This window comes from Haematobia irritans, chromosome 2 (assembly GCF_050003625.1).
Source record: "Haematobia irritans isolate KBUSLIRL chromosome 2, ASM5000362v1, whole genome shotgun sequence".
NCBI lineage: Eukaryota > Metazoa > Arthropoda > Insecta > Diptera > Muscidae > Haematobia > Haematobia irritans.
The window spans coordinates 83,208,221-83,232,837 of NC_134398.1; the positions used below are offsets into that span (position 1 = coordinate 83,208,221).

At 32.3% G+C, this 24,617-nt stretch overlaps 1 protein-coding gene and 1 long non-coding RNA gene across 3 annotated transcripts in view; one reads left to right on the forward strand and one right to left on the reverse strand.

The window, feature by feature from the left end:
- LOC142225647 (dipeptidyl peptidase 4) overlaps positions 1-24,617 on the reverse strand; it is a 156,835-nt gene that overhangs the window by 100,245 nt on the left and 31,973 nt on the right. The window lies entirely within an intron of this gene.
- On the forward strand, positions 19,378-19,699 carry LOC142225631 (uncharacterized). Its single transcript, XR_012719347.1, has 2 exons — positions 19,378-19,443; positions 19,510-19,699. It is a non-coding gene; the product is annotated as an uncharacterized LOC142225631 (long non-coding RNA).

Below are 24,617 nucleotides of genomic sequence, written 5' to 3' on the forward strand. Positions count from 1 at the left end.
TTTGTTGACCACGTGGAGCAGTGGTTAGCATGTCCGCCTTGCATGCCAAATGTCCTGGATTCAATCCCTGCTCCGACCAAACACCAAACTGTTTTTTTTAATTTATATAATTATATTTATATATTACTATATCAAATTTTTGCAATGAAACTTCGAAATGTGTGTATTAAAGATTTACAGTCAGAAAAGAACAGAGCTTAATATAAACGAATTGGACTGAGCTTTTGGATAAAATATTATTTTTTATTGCAAAAATAACAATTTTGTAACAAACAAATGTTTTTGGTATAAAAGTTTGATATTTTCGAAGAAATTCAAAAATTCCAACAAAAGAGGAAAGTCGAGTGTAAACATAAAAAATTTTACAATATAAACCTAAATTTATTTAGGCGTGAACTATTTTTTTACTAGAATTTAACACCATTTTAAATGCATTTAAAATTTATCGTATTTAGAAAGACAAATAAATATAAATATTTATTAACGAATAATTTTGTACTTAATTTCATTTTTACCTTTAAGGCCGGTATTATAATACGAGTTATAATACAATTTGCCAAAAAGGTCTGCTTTTAGAGATTCGCGTTTTGCCGCTAAAATGATTAATTTCTTTACTTCCTAAATATTTTGACTTACTCGTCGTACGTTCCGATTTCTTTTGACGGACCAAGAAACAAAATTGTGCCCACACCCTCAAAAAAAATCGCTTCTTTAACATATGTTCCAAACATATTTTGCAGGAAGCACATATATTATTGCATACTGCCGAAACATTAATATGTTTGTTTTATGTGAACATATTATATGTTTGGAAGCATTTTGAGCCAAAAATATTATATGCTTGGAAGAATTTTTCCCAAAGACGATTGTGCTCATTCCCTAACATACTCGTAATTTTCACTTCCACGAAATTTTTTAGTTATTTGCACCTTTTTCTGTAATACAAATAATGTTGAAGAAATTATTCACTTTTATAAATTTTTTAAATTTTACCTTTCGCCTGCACGGAGAATCGAACCGAGGACCATACAGTTTGTAAGCCAACACACTATCCACTGGACTACGTAGCTGTTATAGTCACCAGTAGATAATTATCGTTTTAAGTTACATTTATATAGCATAGTTTGCAGCGCCCACGAGCCCATGCAAACTTAACATTATTTAACAGAAACATACATTTGTTTGCCACGTGGAGCAGTGGTTAGCATGTCTGCCTTGCATACAAAGGGTCGTGGGTTCAATCCCTGCTCCGACAGAACATTTTTTTTTTTTTTTTTTTTTTAATTTACACATTTATATTTATACTATATTAATTTTTTTTAAATGAAACTTCGAAATGTGTGTTATTAAAGATTTATAGTCAGTAACAGTGCTTGATATAAACGAAATTGACTGATTTTTGGATAAAATATTATTTTTTATTGCAAAAATAAAAATTTTTTAATAAAAAACTGTTTTTGTACAAAACTTTAAAATTTGGAAGGAATTCAAAAACTAACAAAAGAAGAATGTGGAGTCGAGTATAAACATTTATACATAATTTTATAATATAAACATAAATTTATTTAGGAGTGAACAGTTTTTTACTAGCATTTAACACCATCGCTCTAAAATTCCTTTTATTTTTCTTTAATAGTTCATTTTAAAGAAAATAAACTTTTTAAATTGTTTTAGCTGTAAAACTCGAACTTAATGCCCGCTTTTATATTTGATGGTGTCCGTCAACTCCTCGTGGACTACTTTTTAATAAAGAGGAACTAAAGTTTGTTTTTTTACATTTTACTGTTTAATTTTTCACTATTTCCTCCTTATTTCATTTTACTGTCCCAACTCTAAAAAGAGTATAGTGCCCTTTCGTTATTTTTATGAAGACCCCTGATTTATTTTAACGAAAAATTGTGCCCATAATGCCAAAATGATAAACAAAACACATGTTCACACATGCATAAAATGCTGCTCTCAAGGCGAAAACATATGCAGTTTGTTTTTCAAATGTCTATTCTCTTGGTTCCGAATGTCTATTCTCTTTATTCAAATTAAATAATATTTAGACTTAAGCATATCAAATATTTAGCCTTATCATAAAACAGTTTTCCGAAACAACATACAAGCGGATTCACAGAAATTGTTCTTTTTTCATTCTCTCGCTTTGTTCTGTTGATATCTTTCGTCAACCCTCCCGGTTTCCATCTCTATTTCTTTCTCTATACTCTCTTTTTGTCGCTCTCTGAATAAAATATCGCAACATATATATGTTTACTCGAAATTTGTTAATTTATATATGTTTACATTCACACATATTATTTTTATGAAACATTCATGCCCCAAACATAATATATTCTAACATATTAACATAGATGTCCCAAACATTTAGTGTTAGTTTAGGAACATTACATGTTCGCACTTAAATATATTGTGGTTTAAAATCGTGCCCGAAACACATTTTGTTTATATCGGAACATATGAAAAACATATTTTTCTAACAGTGCATAATGCCAAAATGACAAACAAAACACATGTCGACACATACCTAAATTGCTGCTCTCAAGGCAAAAACACATGCTGTTTTTTTAATGTCTATTCTCTTTGTTCCGAATGTCTATTTTCTTTACTCCGAATACGCAATTTAATATTCAAAATAATAATTTATGTTGGACTTGAGCATATCAATTTTTTAGGCGAAGCCTTGTAACATGCCAAGCACATAGCCAAAACAAATTAACACATAAAACAATTTTCCGAAAGAACATACAAGCAGTTTCACAGAAATTGCTTTCTTTTGATTCTCTCCCTGAGTTATGTTGACATCTTTCGTCAACCCTATCGGTCTCCATCTCTATTTTTTTCTCTATACTCTCTCTCTCTCTCAGTCGCTCCCTGAATAAAATATCACAACATATATATGTTTACTCTAAATTTGTAAATTTATATATGTTTTAAATTTATATATTATTTTTATGAAACATTTTTGTCCCAAACATAATGTATTCTAACATATGAACATATGTGTCCCAAACATTTAATGCTAGTTTAGGAACATTACATTTTTGCACTTAAATATATTGTGTTTAAAAATTGTGCCCGAAACACATTTTGTTTATATCGGAACATATGAAAAACATATTTTTCTAACAGTGTAGGAACCACTGTGCGCGGTTCGATTATCCGTCCTGGCGAAAGGTAAAATGTAAAAAATTTATAAACTAAAATATTTATTTTACATTGTTGGTATTACAGAAAAAGGTGCTAAGTGCTATTAGCCAGAAAAATATTATTTTCTTTTCTTTGAGTCTTTATGAAACATCCTGTAAAAGAATCAACGTTTATCACAAAAAGTATGTACTTTTCTTCCAATCTACCTTACAGCTAAAACAAATGGGAAACGAGATTTATTTGTCTAAAATTTCGTTTGGGAGGAAAGCATTATTTTTTGCCCACAAACAATGTGAAGCAAATATTCGATTTTATATATTTTTTTAACACACTATCCACTGAGCCATGTAGCTCTTATTATCACCAATGCGAAAACCATACTTAAATTAATTCCATTTGTAGTCCAGACTGTAGGATAGACACAAGAAGATTAAAAGAAACTTTACTTACGTTCTAAACGATACAAATTTGGGTACATTTAGAAACGTTTGACGACATTGCTATATTTAAGTTTTTACTGCGAAGCCTCAAAATGTGTATGTTATATTTGGAGCATAACGCCACTTGTTTTCAAAAAAAAAAAAAAAAACACAGTGCTTGATATAAACGATATTTCAAACGAAGTTTGTTTATCTAATATTTCGTTTGGGACGACAGTTTTTTTTTTTTTTTGAATATGTATAACCGGCTAGTAAACGTTTAATTAAAAAAATTAAATTTTTGTTGTGAAGGAACATATTATTGTATTATTATTGATTTTAGAAAAGACAAAAATTCCCCAAAGATCATAACATTTGTAGAAGTTATCTTTGTTAACTTCATCCACTGTATAAATCAGCAAACTAATGAATTTCAACCACTGTATTTCGCTACAATACCAAACCTAAATTTGTCTCCTTTATAATTCTGAGGGGAAATGATTTCTTACACAATAGTAGTGCTCAATGGGCAGCCGTATCCAATTGATGTCGTCATAGTGTCTTGAACAAGCATTTGAAAGGCCAAGCATGACTGTCACTCACACTATACTCTCCACCACCAACTAAGGCAGCACTATGGCTAAGATTGGCGTTGTGGACTTGTGCCTGGTCAAGCCTAATAAATGCAAGTGTTGGAGCAAATGTTATTTGTGTTCATGTTCCACTCTGTAGTCCTTGCTTCGTCTTATCATTGAATTGCTGCTCTTGAATTTAATTTGCTTAGTGTGTATGAATGGGTCTATGTGTGTCTGTGTGTGTGTGTTGTAGTTCTCACTCTTGTTTTCTTTGGGGATTTTTGTTTTTCATAAATATTCAGTAGAGCTTCTGGTGACAGAGAGGATGTAAATGATGATGAATATTTCTCATCAAGCAGATTTTTTCTAGATTTGTGCCGAATGCATTTCCGTCACGAGGGAAAAGCCAAACTACCCCCTGTCACCCACCAACAAACGTACAAAGGGGTACTGAATATTTGCACTGAAGCGCACACGCCCCACTGACCTTCAGGTCCCATGGCGTTGTCATTGCTCAAATCAAAATAATTTCCATCGAATATGAATTTTACATCAACGGGCACACCAGGGTCATTCTGTTGTATGAAACACAAAATGTTCACCCATACCAAATTTTATTGTCCGATAAGAATGATGCCGAGGAAGAACCTCATAGTTCGTTTTCAATGTCAATGACAAGTGCATCATCGTTGCCTTGTCATAGCCACAGTCACAGCCACTGCCACCATACCAAAAATACCAATAAAACCGGCCACCACAAATGCGGGATTTTTTTTTTAGCGCAGAAAGGTCTTTGCTAAATTACACACAAGAGCTACTACATCCTCAGATGCATTTTCAGAGTGGCACACCCCTTGTGGCCTCAAGTGCACTTCGCCTTAAAAGAGAAGCCTTCATTTAAATAGACGACTATATAGATAAATGAAGAAAAAATATATAATAATACGCGGCATCATGTATTTACATTTAATAATGATTTGCATCGGTAAGCAGTTTTTCTATGAAGGTTTGAAGCTTTTTAAAATTAACTATGCAAAATTCTGATCTGAAGACTTTTCATAAAAAGAAAATTAAGAAAAAACTTTATGACAAAGACTTAGGTTAGATTAGGTGGCAGCCCGATGTATCAGGCTCACTTAGACTATTCAGTCCATTGTGATACCACATTGGTGAACTTCTCTCTTATCACTGAGTGCTGCCCGATTCTATGTTAAGCTCAATGACAAGGGACCTCCTTTTTATAGCCGAGTCCGAACGGCGTTCCACATTGCAGTGAAACCACTTAGAGAAGCTTTGTAACCCTCAGAAATGTCACCAGCATTACTGAGGTAGGATAATCTACCGCTGAAAAACTTTTGGTGTTCGGTCGAAGAAGGAATCGAACCCACGACCTTGTGTATGCAAGGCGGGCATGCTAACCACTGCACCACGGTGGCTACCAAAGACTTAGAGCGGATTTTTTATGTCGGCAACAAAGTTTGAGCAGCGTGTGACGCATGTTTTGCTAACACATTTCTTCTTTTGCTAGACGCTGAGAAGGAATATAAATATCCCAAACAGTTTTCAAGAACTCAATGTTATTTTTTTACGCGAAACCTGTAACTGATTTTGACAAGCATTTTATGTTTGGCGAGAAAATAAATATTATGTCATTGAAACAGGTTTGGGCTGATCATATTCCTTCTCTGGGTTGTCATACACACAATAATTTTTTTTTCTGATTCAATCACGAAATTAAATGATCCAATTAAGTTTATTATTGAAATGTCTTCAATCACGAAAATGCTAGTATCAAGCACAGTTTTGATTGGACATGAAAAATACTTGATTAAAAAACTAATTGATTTCATTAGCAAATTTTAATTAATTTTTTCATTGATTCAATTAAAACTTTAATTGATGTTGATTGAAAAATTCAATTAATTTTGTATTTAAAAACGTAACTATTTTTAATTACTTTTTAACTGACTTACGGCCATTTACATGTAGCTCCGTTAGGCTTTAACTGCCAGTTAACAGAAAGTAAATTGCAAATATCTTCTCTCCGGTTAACTTTAACTGAAAAATTTTCGTCAGTTAAGTTCCTAACTGGCATATGGAATATAAAGGCAAGATGGCAGCTTAGTCTATAATACGATTTAAAAGTTGGTTTGTTAACGGAACACTAACAGAGCTTTATGAAAATGGGGGTTAGTGTTTTTAGTTTGATGAAAAAATTGACTGTTTGAAATAAATTTTTAATTAAAAATAAAAAAAAATTCCATCACCATTTTAACTGACTTAGTCTTCCTAGTTTGATTAAAAAGTATAAATTAATTTTTTTAATTAAAAATTTAGAAACTTTCAATCATTTACTTAATTACTTAATGTTTCTATCTTGATTAAAATGTTAATTGTATCCATTAATTCTGTTGAGGGAAAATGTTTCAACTTCAATCAACTTTTTAATTGGAAATATTTGAGATATGGCAACTCATGATCAAGAAATAGAGCACATTTAGATCATAAATTAAGGGGTACATATTTATAGGAGCTTTACCTCAATCTGACTAGAAATGCTGATGAAAGAGCTATACTTGATTTTACACCTACAGAGTTGGTATGCCACTAAAATTGAGTCAATTAATAAAAAAAAGAAGAATCGCTCAATGCGTGTAGCCTAGTTTGTGAAAATCGGTCAATATATTTATTTGAGAACTATATGTAAGTCTGAACAAGATCGGCTAATACATCTAAATTTGAAATTTTAGTAAGATCGGTTAGTAAATAAGCATATTATGGAAAATCGGGCGATACATATATATATATATATATATATATATATATATATATATATATATATATATATATATATATATATATATATATATATATATATATATATATATATATATATATATGGGAGCTATATCTAAATCTGAACCGATTTGGAGGATAGTTCGCAGGTTTGGTTGATATTACAGAAGATCAGTTAGTAATAAGGAAAATCGGGCGATACATATATATGGGATCTATATATAAATATGAACCGATTTGGACTATAGTTCGCAGGATTGTTTGATATTACAGAAGATCAGTTCATAAATAATTTTATGACCAAATTGTGGAAAATTGGGCGATACATAAATCTGAACCGATTTGTATGATATAAATTTGAGTAAGTTCGGTTAATAAATAAGGGTTCATGATAAAATTTGGGCAAATCGGGCGATACATACATATATATGAAAGGCAGTGAATAAAATTACGTTTTGCCAAATTTGACACCGATCGGTTAGTAAAAACGCTCAATCTGACCCCATTTACCGAAATCGGGAGATACATATAATGGGAGCTATATCTAAATGTGATGATTTTTTCACATTCAATAGCGTTTGTTCTTGTGCCAAAAACACCTCGCATATCAGTTAATAATTGCAAACGGAGGGCTAGCTCGACTCAGGTGGTGATTCTGAGTCCATCGGTATATATTTTATGGGGTCTAAAATCAATATTTCTGGCAATTTTTTTGGCAGATCAAAATTATTTTACCCTGACCACTATGTGGTTCAGAGATGGTCTGTCGTAAACTGTAAGGTTGTAAACCTTCGTAAAATCCTTTGTTTTTGGCAATATAAAATTTGTATAACAGTTAGTTAGTATAAGTTTTTAGAAGCATTTATGTCTTACTTTTTATTTTTATTTTTTTTATTTTCGAATGCCTTTTAAGTAAAATATCGGCCAGAACCGAGTCAAAAGGCAACCTTTGTGTCAAATTTTATAGGCGTACTATTGCCATTTGAATTTGACATAATTATATTAAAATCGGGGTTCTTTAGAAATTTGTTGTAGGTTTGTCTGATTTTTGCAATTTGAAAGAAGCATTCAGTCGTTTTTCACATGCCTGCAAATCATTCAATTTGCTTTTGAATAAAAAATTAAAAATATTATTATTATAAAAAAAAAATCTAAAATATTTCAATATGACGTTTTCATGTCTTAGTTTAATAAAAAGTGCTTTTGAAAACAAATATAAGGAACCCGTATGTATTTTTGACATTTACTACGTTTTTACGTTTTATATGACATTATCGACGTTTACAACTGTTTGACAGTAGAAAACCCAAAATATTGCTATTCGGACCATCTCTGATGTGGTTTAGGGTATTATGATTAGAAATTTATATGTAAATAAATAGAAAGATGTTTCACCAATTGTAGTTTTTATGCTTATCAATTTTTATATCCTAAACGACATTGTGGTCAGGGTATAATAACTTGGATCTACCAAGAAATGTGCCTACCTGAAATATACACCGATAGACCCAGAATCACATCCTGAGTTGATCAAGCCCGTCCGACAGACTTCGGGCTTGATCTAAAAAGATCTACATCACGTCTATTCGATTTTGTCGAGTTTGGGTACTGTGTTAGGCTTTTCCATCAAAACTCTAAAGTACACAGAAAAAATATTGTATTGTACGATTTCGTGTTCTTAAAATATGAATGCTTACTATAGAAGACGCATTTCTCTGACAAAAAGTTTTTCTTTTTGACCAAACGTCGATAAACTTTACAATAAAGGTATTTTATCTTTACAGTTAGGAGGTTCGAATTTATTTTTACATAAAGATGAGTGCACCCAGAAAGAGGGGGCTCTAATGCCAACTGAACTTTATTTTAGTTCATGAAGATTAGTTGATTTTAGTTAAATTTTATGTAATATGAGTAAATGTTCCTTATTTGAATAATTTTTTGCTAACTTTAATGATGTGAACTAAAAATAAGAAAAAAAGTTGTATACAAATATAGTGCAGAATTTTACTACAAAATAAAGTCGTTCATATTTTCCTAAAATGGTAGAAGTTTGCTTAAATTGAGTACATAAGTCTCTCACATGAGTAAAATTGTACCTGTCTTGAACTTCGTACAGCGCTAAAGACATTTTAACAATTTTTAAATCCAATTTTTTCTTTCAACATATGAAATTTTCTTAAACAACAGAAAAAAGTTAATTATTTTTTAAAAAATTTCTTCAGTTTGACAAAAAGAATTAACTTATTTATAACATGTTGCAATTAGAAAACTATTTTAATTAAAATTTTCTAAAATAAACCTACATTTTCTTCCACGGTGGGTTCACTTTTTTTTGGGTGTACTATGTTCTGTTTTTCTACCAAAACACTAAATTATAAGTGCACAAATATATATGAAGACGTTTATGTTTTATTCAGGCCTGTTCCCAATTTCACAAAATTTTGCGATTTATATCGAAAATAAAATCGTGCGATTTATAATCGCTTGTTCTGGAAATCGCGCGAAAGTGTATGGAATTGAAAATCGCAACATTTCAATTCCGAAACATAGCTGTTAAAATCAGCTGTTAAAGAAAAAACATTTTAGTCCAGCATTTTTTTTTTTTTAAGAAAACTATAAATGAATCTGTAAGTTACAAGGAATGACTTTTTTGAATGCAATTGCCTATTTCGAAATACATCGACGCCGCAAAATTAGCGAAAATTAGCAAAATTACAAAACATTTATGGCGCCACGCTACTCAGTGTTGCATTGAGATCCATTCTCACCAGTTTCGAAATAAAATCGTAATATTTGGAACACGATATGCGAATCGCAAAACTTCCCTTCAGTAGATTGTGTCAAAATGGGTCGCTCCAAAATATACGCCATTATTACTTTACAAGTACATTATTTCGATATTTTATATTTTTGATTTACTGCCAAGACATATAGCAATTTGTTGTTAAGCATGTTCACAATATCTTTGAAAAATTGATTAATTTATTTTGAATTCGCAGAGGCAACCCTCATCGATTTGAAATCGGAAAATTTTTGCGATGACCGGAACAAGTCAAATTGAAGAAATCGCAAATTTTTGCGATTACGATTATGGGAACAGGCCTGATTAAGTCTGGTCAAATTGTGGATGGAAAAAATCCAAAGCGAAATATTTTTAAATTAATTGATTCAAAAGCGTAACCGCAAAAACAAGTGGGTTTTCAGGTAGAACACGGAACATAGCATTTACCTTAAAAGAAAATTCTATTGCATTGAGATCAACTTGTCCTAAGATATTGAGTACAAATCGTCAGTATTATTGAAATCGACTGTCATCCTTCGTCAAAATGACGACGCTTAATAGTATTTTCAATCTAAACTGAGATTTTGTCGATTGGGAAAATTACGATGTTAATTTATACTAATTTAACTATTTAAAGCCGAGCTGCAAAACTATCGATAGTCGCACCATTCGATATTTTCGATAGTTTTAAAACAAACTATCGGATTTTTCAAATAGGACCTTCTTAGAAATGGTGGATCTAACTTTGCTGAACATCCTTTTAGATCAGTGGATACTGGTATGCAAAACAAAACGTAAAGCCCAAGGTTTTTCACCGACATCCCGATGAATAGCATTGCAATTAGAACACAATCAGGAATAATTTATGTTCTGAATTTGAATTGTAGGTTTCCTAAAATTTCGTGCAAAGCAAATTCGTTTTTAAAGGAATAAGTCGTTAGACATTCAATTTTGGTTTATTTTTACCTACTGTAGTATGTAGCATCGCCGGTATTTTCATAGTCGTCTGGGTTTCTTAGATAGTATCGCTATCGGAAAATAAATATCGATGGTACCTTAAAAATAAAACTATCGATACTATCGATAGTGATAAAGATAGTTTAGCAGGGGCTTGATATATGTCGAAATCAAAATGACGATGTACAAAGTTAGGGATAAATTTAATGATTTTTGTAGCTTGTCTATAAAGCTAAAAAGCATCAAAAAACACGTAGACTTTATTTCAAACTTTAACTTCGAAATTCAAACACAACTTTTAGGGACTTTAATACCACTATTTTATTTGCTGTTAACTGGCACTTAAAGCCTAACGAAGCTTTATGAAAATGGCCGTTAACAATTAAGTGATACAATATAATTTTTTGATCAAATTAAATTGGTTAAGAAAATCTTTGGAAATTTTTAATATTATTAAAATAAAATTATGATATAACAAGTAAGTAAAGTCTAAAGTCGGGCGGGGCCGACTATATTATACCCTTCACCACTATGTAGACCAAAAATTTGTGTTCCCATTTCAGCTCCTTCAAATTTGTTGGGAGTTATTATGAAGGTTTTTATTAGAAATATTTATATACAATATGGAGACAATTTTTTGTACTTCTATAAAATCTCTAGAATTAAAATTTAAATCGGCTAACACCCTGGGATGAAACACAATGTTAGTTACAAAATATGGGAAATATAAAGCTAGCGCAATTTTAATGCAATTGTAGGAAATAATATTTACGATTTATCGAGCCAGAAATACGTATTCGAGATAAAGGAAAATTTAAGTAATATTTAAAAATGTTGCTACAGTGGCGCTTTTACAAGGATATTGGTTAAATCTCGGCATTATATGTGGTCAATTGTGGGTTGTGATATATTATTTGGCCTAGTTTATTTAAAACTCGACCGTTTTGTGGAAAGTGTGGTATTACAGTGTGAAATATGACTACGAAATCTGAACCAATTAGATCAAAAAGCATATTAAATATGGAAACTATCGAGTCAACTGAAGGAAACTCCCATTGAAAACGGGTCTAAAATATGAAACATTCTACTTAACTCTGGCGTATATTTACAAAATTTGAAGCAAATCAGGCTTCAACTCTGGCTTTTGTGCCAATCGGACAAAATTTGGCTTTTGAGGCCATATAAGTTCAAATCGGACGAAAGGTATATCTAAATCTGAACCGATTTCAACCAAATTTGGCACAGTTAACCATATTATTAAACGTACACTTTGTGCAAATTTTGAATCAAATCAGAGCAAAATTCTGGCTTTTGAAGCCATATAAGTGCAAATCGGACGAAAGATATATATGGGAGCTATATCTAAATCTGAGCCGATTTTAACCAAATTTGGCACAGTTAACAACATTATTAAACGTACTCCTTGTGCTAAATTTGAAGCAAATCAGGGTAAAATTCTGGCTTTTGAGGCCATATACGTCCAAATCAGACGAAAGGTATATATGGGAGCTATATCTAAATCTAAACGATCTCAACCAAATTTGGCACAGTTAACCATATTATAAAACGTACACTTTGTGCAAATTTTAAATCAAATCAGGGCAAAATTATGGCTTTTGAAGCCATATAAGTGCAAATCGGACGAAAGATATATATGGGAGCTATATCTAAATCTGAACCGATTTAGCTGATGTTTTGCAGGTTTTACGTGACCGACAAAACATTCAGATGTACGAAATTTGAAGAAGATCGGTTCATAAATACGTAAATTATGATCGAATCGGTGATAAATATATATGGCAGCTATATCTAAATCTGAACCAAAATCAATAGCGATTGTCTTTGACCGAAGAAAGGCCCCATGCCAAAATTGAGGACGATCGGACTTAAATTGCGAGCTGTACTTTGTGCACAAAATTACATATACAGACAGACGGACGGACGGACAGACAGACAGACGGACATTGCTAAATCGACTCAGAATTTAATTCTAAGCCGATCGGTATACTAAAAGATGGGTCTATGACTATTATTTCTTGGCGTTACATACAAATGCACAAACTTATTATACCCTGTACCACAGTAGTGGTGAAGGGTATAAAAATAGTTTTCCAATTGAAAATGTTGTTCAGAAAAAATATAATTTCTATGCACTCACACAGAAAAAATTTTCACGACAATTTTTCCAATTAAAATCTTAATTGAGTTTTAAAAAATATTCAATTAAAAATTTTATTGATTCAACAAATTTTTTGATTGAAATAAAAATCAATCACACAAATTAATAGTATCAATTAAATATTTAATTGGATCAATTAATTTTTTAATTGACTGTCAATTAATTTTTTAACTATCATTTCTGTGATTGAAGACATTTCAATTAAAAAATTAATTGGATCAATTAATTTCGTGATTGAATCAGAAAAAAAATTTTTGTGTGCACTATAGTATGCATTGGTTCATAATTATGATCAGAAAGCACATAAGAAAGTGCTAAATCGCATGTGCTCTTATAAAACTAAAAGAAAATTACTTCATCTAAAGGAGAAATAATAAACTTTTTAATTTAATCCGTCAAATATTAATTGGAAACGGAAGTGACTTTCAACTATGTAATTGATTTTGCGATTAAAATCAATTATGTTTTTAATTGCATCAATTAAAAAAAAAGCATCAACAATGGTAGAAAAAAAATTCGTTCTATCAACGAAATTATTAAAATTGAGTCAACGAAACAAATTCATAAATATAACGATGATTAAAATGCCGTCAGCTCCATTTTACTGACATTTTCTTTAATCAAACATTTTTTAATCAAGTATGCCATACTATAACCATCGTGATTAGAGAATCTTCAATTAAAAAAATTAATTAGTTGAGTGATTTAATCAGAAAACATTGTAGATGTTCCGAATATTGAAAGACTTCCTATACATTTCTACCCAGTGTACACTTTTATATTAACTATTCGGAGTGTGACGAGTTATCATCACTGACATCATTTATCACGCGATATGTGTGAGTCAATAATGAAAAGTCTCCCCTCTCCACAGCAAAATGAGCCAATTCACTAAACTACGGAAGCAATCTCAATGATCTCCAATGATTAAAATTTGCCATACCTCCCCTAAGCTACTGGAACAGATACTTGCGGGTGTTTGATGGCTGGTAATGAATTTGTTTTATAACTTTTGCGCAATGGTAAATTACTTTTGCCACGCCACTTGTCAGTCAGACGGCAATGTCTATCTGTTTGTTTTTTGTCTTTTCTCCCACTTATGTTCCAGCCAAGAATTGAAAAACAAGAACAACTGATAAAAACGTAGAAACTATGTTTTCGCAACATTTACGTAACACTCCCTAAAACCTTACCAGTCCAATAACCTCCACCACTTGGTAGATTAAGTAGTTGCTCTACGTACAACAGTGGCCAGTCCATACAAATGGCCCACTTGAACTCCTTATTACATCCAAAATCGAATGATTTAATTAATCTGGAGGATACCCAGCATGTGTTCACCAATCACAATGGCATGGAAATAGAAGTGCCGGGACAACATCTGGCCTACTCACATCTTTTGTATAATGGCCTGGAAAATCGGAGGGGTGGTTGCGGAGGATTGAAAAATGCGCCTTCAACAAAAGGTGAAAGAAAGTCGGCCAAGTGGTCCAAAGCCATAACGTGTATTATCACCAATATTGTTTTCGTTCGTGTAAAGGAACCACGCATACACTCACACAATGAATGAATTATTAGGACATCCTTTGGAGCCACTCTTATGTGCCAATATATATTTTATATGATGGTAAGCGTGTATAGGTGTGTGTGTGCGTGTGCCTATATAAGATATTCATGTTGTATCCTTGTAGAACAGATTATGCGATATGTTAATCAATTAGGAAGGAAGGACTTTTCGAACCAACTACCAAGCCAAAAACAACAATACTGGCGTATCACACGGAACGTACATGCCTGCATGCCTTACACATAGAAGAGCAAATCTGAATTTAGACCAACACAGCCACTAAAAAATAACACAAAAACTCAAAATTCATACACAAACCAAACAGTACAATTTTGTCACTACAAAACTGAACCAATAGATGGCTCTGCCTACATAATGCCATGTAGTTTGCATCGATGCGTCTCTTAAATGTCTTGCCGCACTCAGCGAACCTACCAGGAAGGAAAATTTTGGTTTATTGAAAGGAAATTAACATACTAAGGCCGATTTCACAAATTCAAGAAAATGTATTGGATATAATTGTTTTTTTTTTCACTTGTTAAAGAAAATTTCGTAGTTTGAAGAAAAAAAATTAGAGTTCGAAATTGCAAACATTGGAAACATTTCTTTTTAAGAGCACCCCGGGATTCTCCATCAATTTTTTCCCCTTTCCTTTGAAATTCTTCTGGACCAGACGTAGGAAATACGCTTTTTGACCGTTTAAAGCCAAAATTTAAATTTTGGACAATTAAATATCGCAAAAAAGTGTAGAAAGTAAAACAAAACAATAAAATTTAAAATTTTATCCCCACGGGGATTTGAGTCGTCGCACAGTGGGTTAGAGTAGCATGTTTTCTTGGATCAAATCAGGGAAGCTATTTTAGGATAATTTTTCTTTATTTATCAGTTAATACCATTAAAATAAGTTTAAAAAAAATGTTTTCTAAGTATATTTGAGTATAATTTTATTAAGTAATCCCAAATATCAGTGTAGGTATATAGTGCAAGGAGTACAGTATGAGAACTTAAACATTGCATTTTATACATATTAAAGTTAATCATCCACATCATCATCATTATCATCATTATCGTTATCATCATTATCATCATCCGCAGCATCAGCAACTTCAACATCACTGAAATAGTTCTTGTTCGGAGCTGCAGGTACAATTAAATCAATTGCCTCCTCTGGCAATCACTATTTGTCAAAACAAAGATTATTATTAAAATAAACAAAAACAAAATATTATTGTAACAAAGAATATTATTAAAAGCAACAAAAATAACAACATTAATATACGAAAAAGAAGAGCACAAATAAATAGAAAAAGTATCATGAAAAACAACAAAACACAACAACAGCACCAGTCGCGATATCAATGTGACTTTTAGCTAGTTTGACCGCTGCAACACTTGTATTAAACAATGCATGGCTTCTAAAAAGCACAAAAGGGCAGCGTAAAATTTTGCAATATAACACAGATTTATGTCCTCTTTAATATAAATTACAAATTATGAGACGAATGTGGACGAATAATAACTATTTATCCATTTAAAATATAAAAATATTAATTTTTTGGCATTTTCAATATAAATAACTACATCTAAATCACTTCCACACATAATTTGAGACACAAATGTTAACGACGTATTTGCAAAATAACCTGAAATTGATGGTTCCATTGAAAAATGTTTAACTTTTACAATACGTTTTAAAATAAATAACATTTTCAACGGGAACGTTTTCACTGTTTGCAGCCTATTTTGCACAAAAATTTCTATGAAGTTTGACTTTGAAGTTTCACTACAAAAACACCAGACCACTTGTGACATTTATTTTAACGACAAATGATGTAGAATTTTATATACTGTAACCGTGTGCAAAAAATTTTAACGCTACTTAATTTTTGTTTTTTTAATTAATCCAAGAAAACAGGCTATTCTAACCCTGTGTGCGTCGTCAGAATGTTAAGACTTGATGTCATATTACGATTCTATCACAAACATTTGAATTAAAGCTTCGATGCATCGTGTTCAATTACCTTTGTCGCTGAGTCTGCTAAGTCGCTCTTTTATTGTGCCAACAGACCCAGGTTCAACCCCCGGCAAGAACGAAGAACAGTTATTCAAATTGTACAACTTAGATATTAATAAAATAAAGTGTAGTAAAAGTATTGATAATTATACAATGTGAAATTGGTAACAAAAATATTTTTTAGTTTTTTAAATTTATTCATTCAAATGAACTTCCAAAACACAACTTCTAAAGCAATGCAAAGAAGCCAAAAAACAAAATAATTCCGTCGAATGACAATCCCATGTAAAATTCATTGGGGATGATCCAACAATATTGTTGTGAGGCCAAAGATTTCGTGACCTTAAAATACGAATGCGAAGTTTGCTCAGCATAGAAGACCCATTTCCCTGATGTAAAGTTTTTTCTTTGTTAAAAAGTTGATAAAATTTTCAATGAAGTCGTTTTGTCTTTATAATTAAGTGGTTTTGCTTTAAAATGGGTATGTTAACACGAGAGAAAATTTTGGTTGAATAAAGTCAAAGTGGCTTTGATATTTCTGAAAGCTCCTTCAAAATTTATAAAATAGTCTTTGAATTTGTTGATTTCTTGTATCTGGATTAGAAAGCAAAAAAGAGTTTGAAAATGGCAGATATCTTTCAACACTTTATTTTTACTTAAAACATAGAGAAATGTCTGTCTGAAATGTCTGTCGAGTCTGAATTTGGAAATTTAAGATGTCGTTAACACAGTTTTAAAGAACTTTGGTAGCACATGAAGAAAAAAGCTGAAAAAACTATAAATTAAAAGTTGTTACCTACAACCAAGTGCGCAAAACTCAAATTGGGAGCAAACGTGGTGCAATAATTAGCATGCCCGCCTTGTATACACAAGGTCGTGGGTTCGATTCCTGCTTCGACCGAACACCAAAAAGTTTTTCAGCCGTGGATTATCCCACCTCAGCAATGCTGGTGACATTTCTGAGGGGTTCAAAGCTTCTCTAAGTGGTTTCACTGCAATGTGGAACGCCTTACGGACTCGGCTATAAAAAGGAGGTCCCTTGTCATTGAGCTTAACATGGAATCGGGCAGCACTCAGTGATAAGAGAGAAGTTCACCAATGTGGTATCACAATGGACTGAATAGTCTAAGTGAGCCTGATACATCGGGCTGCCACCTAACCAAACCTATACCCAAACATATGGAAAACAGTATTTTTCGTTCGTCACCATTCTTGAAGACTCATATTTGGCTTGGAACCAGGACAAAACGACACCTTTATACAGGATAACGATGAATGAATAAAATAAAAAGTTTTGCTACATTTTCTTAAAAACTTGTATTTCATGAACAATTTTGTCCCTTACTGTATGTATAGTTTTTTTTTTTTTTTTTGTAATAACGATGTGATGTCAGTGTTTGTGATACAGTTTAGTTAAAATAGGTTCGCTCTTTTATTTCAGTGCAGTTAGGTGACCATAGTAATGCCCTCACCACACTGAAAAAAAGCATGCCCGGTTCCAAAGATTTTGTTTTTACTTTAACCACACTGAAAAAAGCATGCCCGATTGCAAAGATGTTGTCTTTACTTTAACAATTTTGGTATTGATTCCAAGCCTAAGAAGCGGAGAATTTAAGTAATGAAACTTTTAAGACACAATTCTCTTTTAAATTTGGGTTTTGTATACTTGACTCTAGGAAGCACATTTTAATTTTTCGCTTTTTCAGCTTTTTTTTCATATGCTATCAAAGTCCTTTAAAAACAAGTTAACGACAACTTTATTTTCGAAATTCAGACACGACTTCCAGTAGAAATTATGCTATGTTTAAAGCAAAAAACGTCTTTAAAATAAAGTGTTGGAAAACGTGTCCTATTTTTGAACGATTTTTTGCTTTGTAGTCAAGATGCAAAAAGACAACAAATTTAAAGACAATTTCATTAAGTTTAAAGAATTTTTCTGAATTATTAAAGTCAAATTGACCTTAACCCAAAAAATTGTTCTTTCATGTTATGATATCCATTTTTAAGTCCAATCACTTATCTATAAGGACAACACGACTTCATTAAAAAGTTTATCGACTTTTGGACAAGTAAAAAAACTTTATATTAGGGAAATGTGTCTTCTACGCTAAGCAAAATTTGCATTCGTATTTTAAGGACATGAAATCTTTGGCCTCACGACAATATTTTTTTCAGTACATGTCCACGCGTGTCAGCGTTGCCAATTTGGATTTTTTCCCGCTAGATCAGGCTTTTAGTGGGAAAAATGCATTTAGCTTTTTTACATAACCCTTTTAGTGGGGTTTAGCCATTTTTATTTTCTCTTGAAATAGGGTCAAAACTAAATCTTTAGCTAGCCCTTGCTGCCAGAATAAGGTTTTGTAATTAAAACTTTAACAATAATTCCTGTCTAACCAATAAATCTAACCAATAAATTCGCTCAATCACTTTGTTGTTGTTGACTCGTTTATGGTGTCCTTATTATGCTATCTTATAATATTCTCAATTTAATAAAGGAGATGTATTTTTATTATTTTATTTTTTCAAAAATAAATAGTTTTATTAAAAAAATGTTTAAAAAAAAATAGATGAAAAGTTTTGTAAAGAATTCTTAAATTGATAAGATCAAATGATTGCTACACGGATGAAAAAGACTGTTTTTCATATGTTTGGTTATAAACATTATATGTTTGGAACACAAATTTTTAAACACAATATTTTTGAGTGCAAGCATATAATGTTCATAAACTAGCATAACATGTTTGGGACATATATGTTAATATGTTAGAACATATTATGTTTGGGACATAAGATGTTTGTAAATATAATATGCTTGGTTGCAAACATATATTAATTTAGAAATAGCCTATAAACATATATGTGTTTAGTAGCTTGGAGCGCTATTTAACAGGGAGCGATATTGAATTAAGTTGGTGGTTGTTGCTTGTGGGCAATTGATCAACTACTTCTTTGATCCTTACAAACTGTGTGGTCCGCTGTTCGAATCCCCGTCCGGCAAAAGGTAAAATTAAAATAAAATAAAAAATCATACAATTGAATAATTTCTTCTACAATGTTTGTATTACAGAAAAAGGTGCTAAGAACTAAAAAATCTCGTGGAAGTGAGAAAGATGTGGGGGAATATACAATTGGGCAGAAACAAAATTTTGAGCATTCAGGTCGAAAACCTATGTTGTTAGCACCTATATTACCTGTTTATTTTCATAATTCATTATGATTGTAAATATATAAATAAATAAATAAAATTTTGAGCACAATATTGTTTGGGAGAATTTTTTTAAGCATATAAAATTTTTGGGTCCAAAATGCTTCCAAACATATTATATGTTCACATAATAACATATTGTTTTTTGGAAGACAACATTATTGAATTTGGATGCAAAAATACAAAATGTTTGGAACTTAGACTACCCAAACATATATTGTTTAGACTAATATGCTTTCAAACATATTATATATTGGAAGAGATCAAACATATAAATGTTTGGGCAATACCCAAAAATGTATATGCTTGAAGCAAAATATGTTTGGGAGTATATGTTACACAAGCGATTTTTTGTGAGGGTGTATGAGCGCGATAAAACCAAATCTACAGAATACGAATGGAATTTGAAATACATACATTGACAAGATATAAACAACAATAGGTCTGTTTTCGTTTTATTCCAGTAAAAATTCTTCAGCATTAACTTGCAAAAATGTCCGCGATTACCAAATCACCATTAACTCATTTTCAGCTTTAAACCAATTAAAATAATAAACATATTCATATTTCCTACTACACATCTAACGTATATTGTGTAATATATTGTACATATAATTTGTTTTTGATTGTTTTTGAAATACATGGTCAGACAGACAGACGGACGGGGTCTAAAATCAATATTTCTGGTAGGCACATTTTTTGGCAGATCAAAGTTATTATACCCTAACCACTACACCCTCAACAAAAATCGCTTCTCTAACATATGTTCCAAACATATTTTGCAGGAAGCACATATATTATTGGATGCTGCCGAAACATTAATATGTTTGTTTTATGTGAACATATTATATGTTTGGAAGCATTTTGAGCCCAACAATATTATATGCTTGGAAGAACTTTCCCCAAAGCAGATTGTGCTCATTCCCTAACATAATTTTCACTTCCACGAAATTTTTAGTTCTTGGTGCCTTTTTCTGTAATACAAATAATGTTGAAGAAATTATTCAATTTTATAAATTTTTTAAATTTTACCTTTCGCCTGGACGGAGAATCGAACCGATGACCATACAGTTTGTAAGCAAACACACTATCCACTGGGCTACGTAGCAGTTATAGTCACCAGTAGACAATTATCGTTATAAGTTACATTTATATAGCATAGTTTGCAGCGCCCACGAGCCCATGCAAACATAACATTATTTAAAAGAAACATACATTTGTTGGCCACGTGGAGCAGTGGTTAGCATGTCTGCCTTGCATGCAAAGGGTCGTGGGTTCAATTCCTGCTCCGACCGAACCATTTTTTTTGTAATTTAGACATTTATACTATATTAAATTTTTATAAGGAAACTTCGAAATGTGGGTTATTAAAGATTTACAGTCAGAAACAGCGCTTGATATAAACGAAATGGCTTTTGAATAAAATATTATTATTTTTTTTTGCAAAAATAACAATTTTATAACAAAAAACTGTTTTTGGTATAAAAGTTTGAAATTTTGGAAGAAAATCAAAAACTCTAATAAAAGAAGAGTATAAACATAGATAAATAATTTTATAATGTACACATAAATTTATTTAGACGTGGACCGTTTTTTACTAGCATTTAACAACATTTTAAATGCCTTTAAAACTTATCGTGTTTTGTACTTAATTTCATTTTTACCTTTAAGGCCGTTAAAAAATGTGTGTCCATAATGTCAAAATGATAAACAAAACACTTGTCCACACATACATTAAATTCTCCTCTCAAGACGAAAACACATGCTGTTTTTTTTCAAATCTCTATGCTCTTGGTTCCGAATGTCTATTCTCTTTACTTCGAATACTCGTTCTAATATTCAAATTAAATAATATTTAGACTTAAGCATATCAAATTTGTGGCCTTATCATAAAGCAGTTTTCCGAAAAAACATCCAACCGTTTCACAGAAATTGTAAACATATATATGTTTACTCGAAATTTGTAAATTTATATATGTTTACATTCAACATATTATTTTTATGAAACATTCATGCCCCAAACAAAATATATTTTAACATATTAACATATGTGTGCCAAACATTTAGTGTTAGTTTAGGAACATTACATGCTGGCACTTAAATATATTGTGTTTAAAAATTGTGCCCGAAACACATTTTGTTTATATCGGAACATATGAAAAACATATTTTTCTAACAGTGTATGTGGTTTAGGGTATAAAAAGAGGAAATCGCTCAATTAAATTTGTAAAACTTGGGAAAAATATTTATGTAAGAGCTACATGTAAGTCTAACTACGACCGGTTATTACTTCAAAGTTTTAAATTTGAGTAACATTGGTTAATAAATAAGAGTATTATGGTCAAATTTGGGCAAATCGAGCGATGCATATATAACATATGGGAGCTATATCTAAATCTGAACCGATTTAGATGATAGTTTTCTGGTTTGGTTGATACTACTGAAGGTTACCTTGTTCTAAATTTGAGTAAGATCGGTTTATACATAAGGCTATTACGGTCAGAAATAAGGAAGATCGGTTAATAAATGAGGTCACTGTGCACTGAAAAAACAGTGAACCCACCAGGAAGAAAAAATTCGGTTAATTTTAGAAAATTTTGAATATTTTTAGAAAATTTTACTACACAGTATAACAAACGCTGGCATCACGCCGATGTCATAAAAATAAGTTAATATTTTTCGACAAATCCAAGAAAATTTATTAGACATAATAAAGTTTTTTCACTTGTTAAAGAAAATTTTGTAGTTTGAAGGAAAAAATTGGAGTTCAAAATTATGAACGCAATTGTAGTAAAATTTACAAATTTAAAGAAATATTGAACTATTTTGTGGAAGAGACGAATTTAGTTAATCTTTATCCTTCTTTTGTGTATATTTTTTTCCTCGGTTTTAGTTAATTTAACTAACGTACACAAAAAATTATTAGAGTAGAGGAAACTTTCTCCAAACATAATAGGTTAGGTTAGGTTAAAGTGGCAGCCCGATTAAGATTCAGGCTCACTTAGACTATTCAGTCCATTGTGATACCACATTAACTAAAAGTACCTATTACATATGGGCACTTCTAGTTTTAACCGCTGAACCTTCTTGATTATTTTTCTTTGTTGAACCAACCAGATTGTTCCAAAAACATTAGCAGACTGCTTAAGTTAACGTTTTCCAGATCCGCCAGTAATCTGAAGCTATATGCTCCTAAAAGTTGCTTGCGCTTTACACAAAATGCAGGACACTCACACAAGAGGTGTTTAATTGATTCTTTTTCCTCCGCATCATGACAGCTCATACAATAGTCATTATACTTCGCGCCAATAGTTTTTGCAAAATCTCCTATCAGGCAGCGACCCGTTATAGCAGATATCAGGAGTGATATCTGACGTCTCGAGAACATTAGCATATCTAGTGTGCGGTTTAAGTTGAAATGGGGCCATATTTGCTTGGTGTCGTTACAACCCTTGCAATTCTCCCATCGAACATTTGCCATCATAACAGCCTTCTCACGCAGCATGAGCTTGCAGGTAGCTAGGGGCATACCAACAAATTCTAGTTCCCCTGGAATATGTAAGGTAGTTCCTAGCCTTGCCAACTCATCCGCTTCGCAGTTCCCCGGTATGTTCCTATGGCCAGGCACCCATATTAGGTGAATATTGTACTGCTCAGCCATCTCGTTGAGAGATTTGCGGCAGTCGATGGCCGTTTTCGAGTTGAGGAACACAGAGTCCAAGGATTTTATTGCAGGTTGACTGTCTGAGTATATATTAATGCCCACATTTTTTGGAACATTACTTCTCAGCCAATTCGCCACCTCTCTTATTGCCAATATTTCAGCCTGAAAAACACTACAGTGATTAGGTAATCTTTTCGCTATTCGAAGTTCCAGATCATTAGAATATACTCCGAACCCCACTTGTCCATCCAATTTGGAGCCATCAGTGTAGAAATCTATATATTCTTTATTCCCCGGGGTCTGTGTGCACCACGCCGCACTGTTGGGGATTAGAGTCTCAAACTTTTTGTCGAAAAGTGGACTCGCCAAAGTGTAATCCACTACGTTAGGTACATCTGGCATTATTTTGAGGACAGAACTGTGACCGTAACCTTTTTCCGACCACAGCGATAGTTCGCGCAACCGCACAGCCGTTGTTGCAGCTAACTGTTTGGCCAAAATGTCTAAAGGCAATAGATGCAGCATGACATTAAGGGAATTTGTTCCTGTCTTGCTGAATGCGCCTGAAATACACAAACACGCCATACGCTGAACTTTATCTAAACAAGTCGGTTTCTGAAGTGCCGGCCACCAGACTACAACACCATATAGCATTATAGGTCTAACCTCTGCCGTGTATAGCCAATGCACAATTTTTGGTTTTAGTCCCCACTTTTTTTCCTATTGCCTTTTTGCACGAGTACAAAGCTACAGTTGCCTTTCTCGCCCTTTCTCCAATATTAAGCTTAAAGTTCAGCTTCCTGTCCAAAATAACGCCAAGGTATTTTGCACAATCACCAAAGGGAATTTCAATACCCCCTAAGGAAATAGGCCTAACCGTGGGAGTTTTGCGATCTTTGCAGTACATGACTAATTCTGTCTTTGCAGGATTTACCCCAAGACCATTGTCTTTCGCCCATTTCTCAGTCATCCGGAGGGCCCTCAGAATAATATCTCTGATTGTGGATGGGATTTTTCCCCTGACTGCCAGAGCCACATCATCTGCGTATATCACCACTTTTATCCTTTCTTTTTCTAGAGTAACCAAAAGGCTATTTATACCAACATTCCAAAGAAGAGGTGATAGAACTCCTCCTTGGGGAATGCCTCTGTTCACATACCTTTGTATGTTTGCTTGTCCTAGTGTGGCTGAAATACGTCTCTTCATTAGCAGTTCGTCTAACAGCCTGAGTATACATGGATCAACATTCAGAGTTGTCAGTCCATTTAATATCGACCTCGGATGGACATTATTGAACGCCCCTTC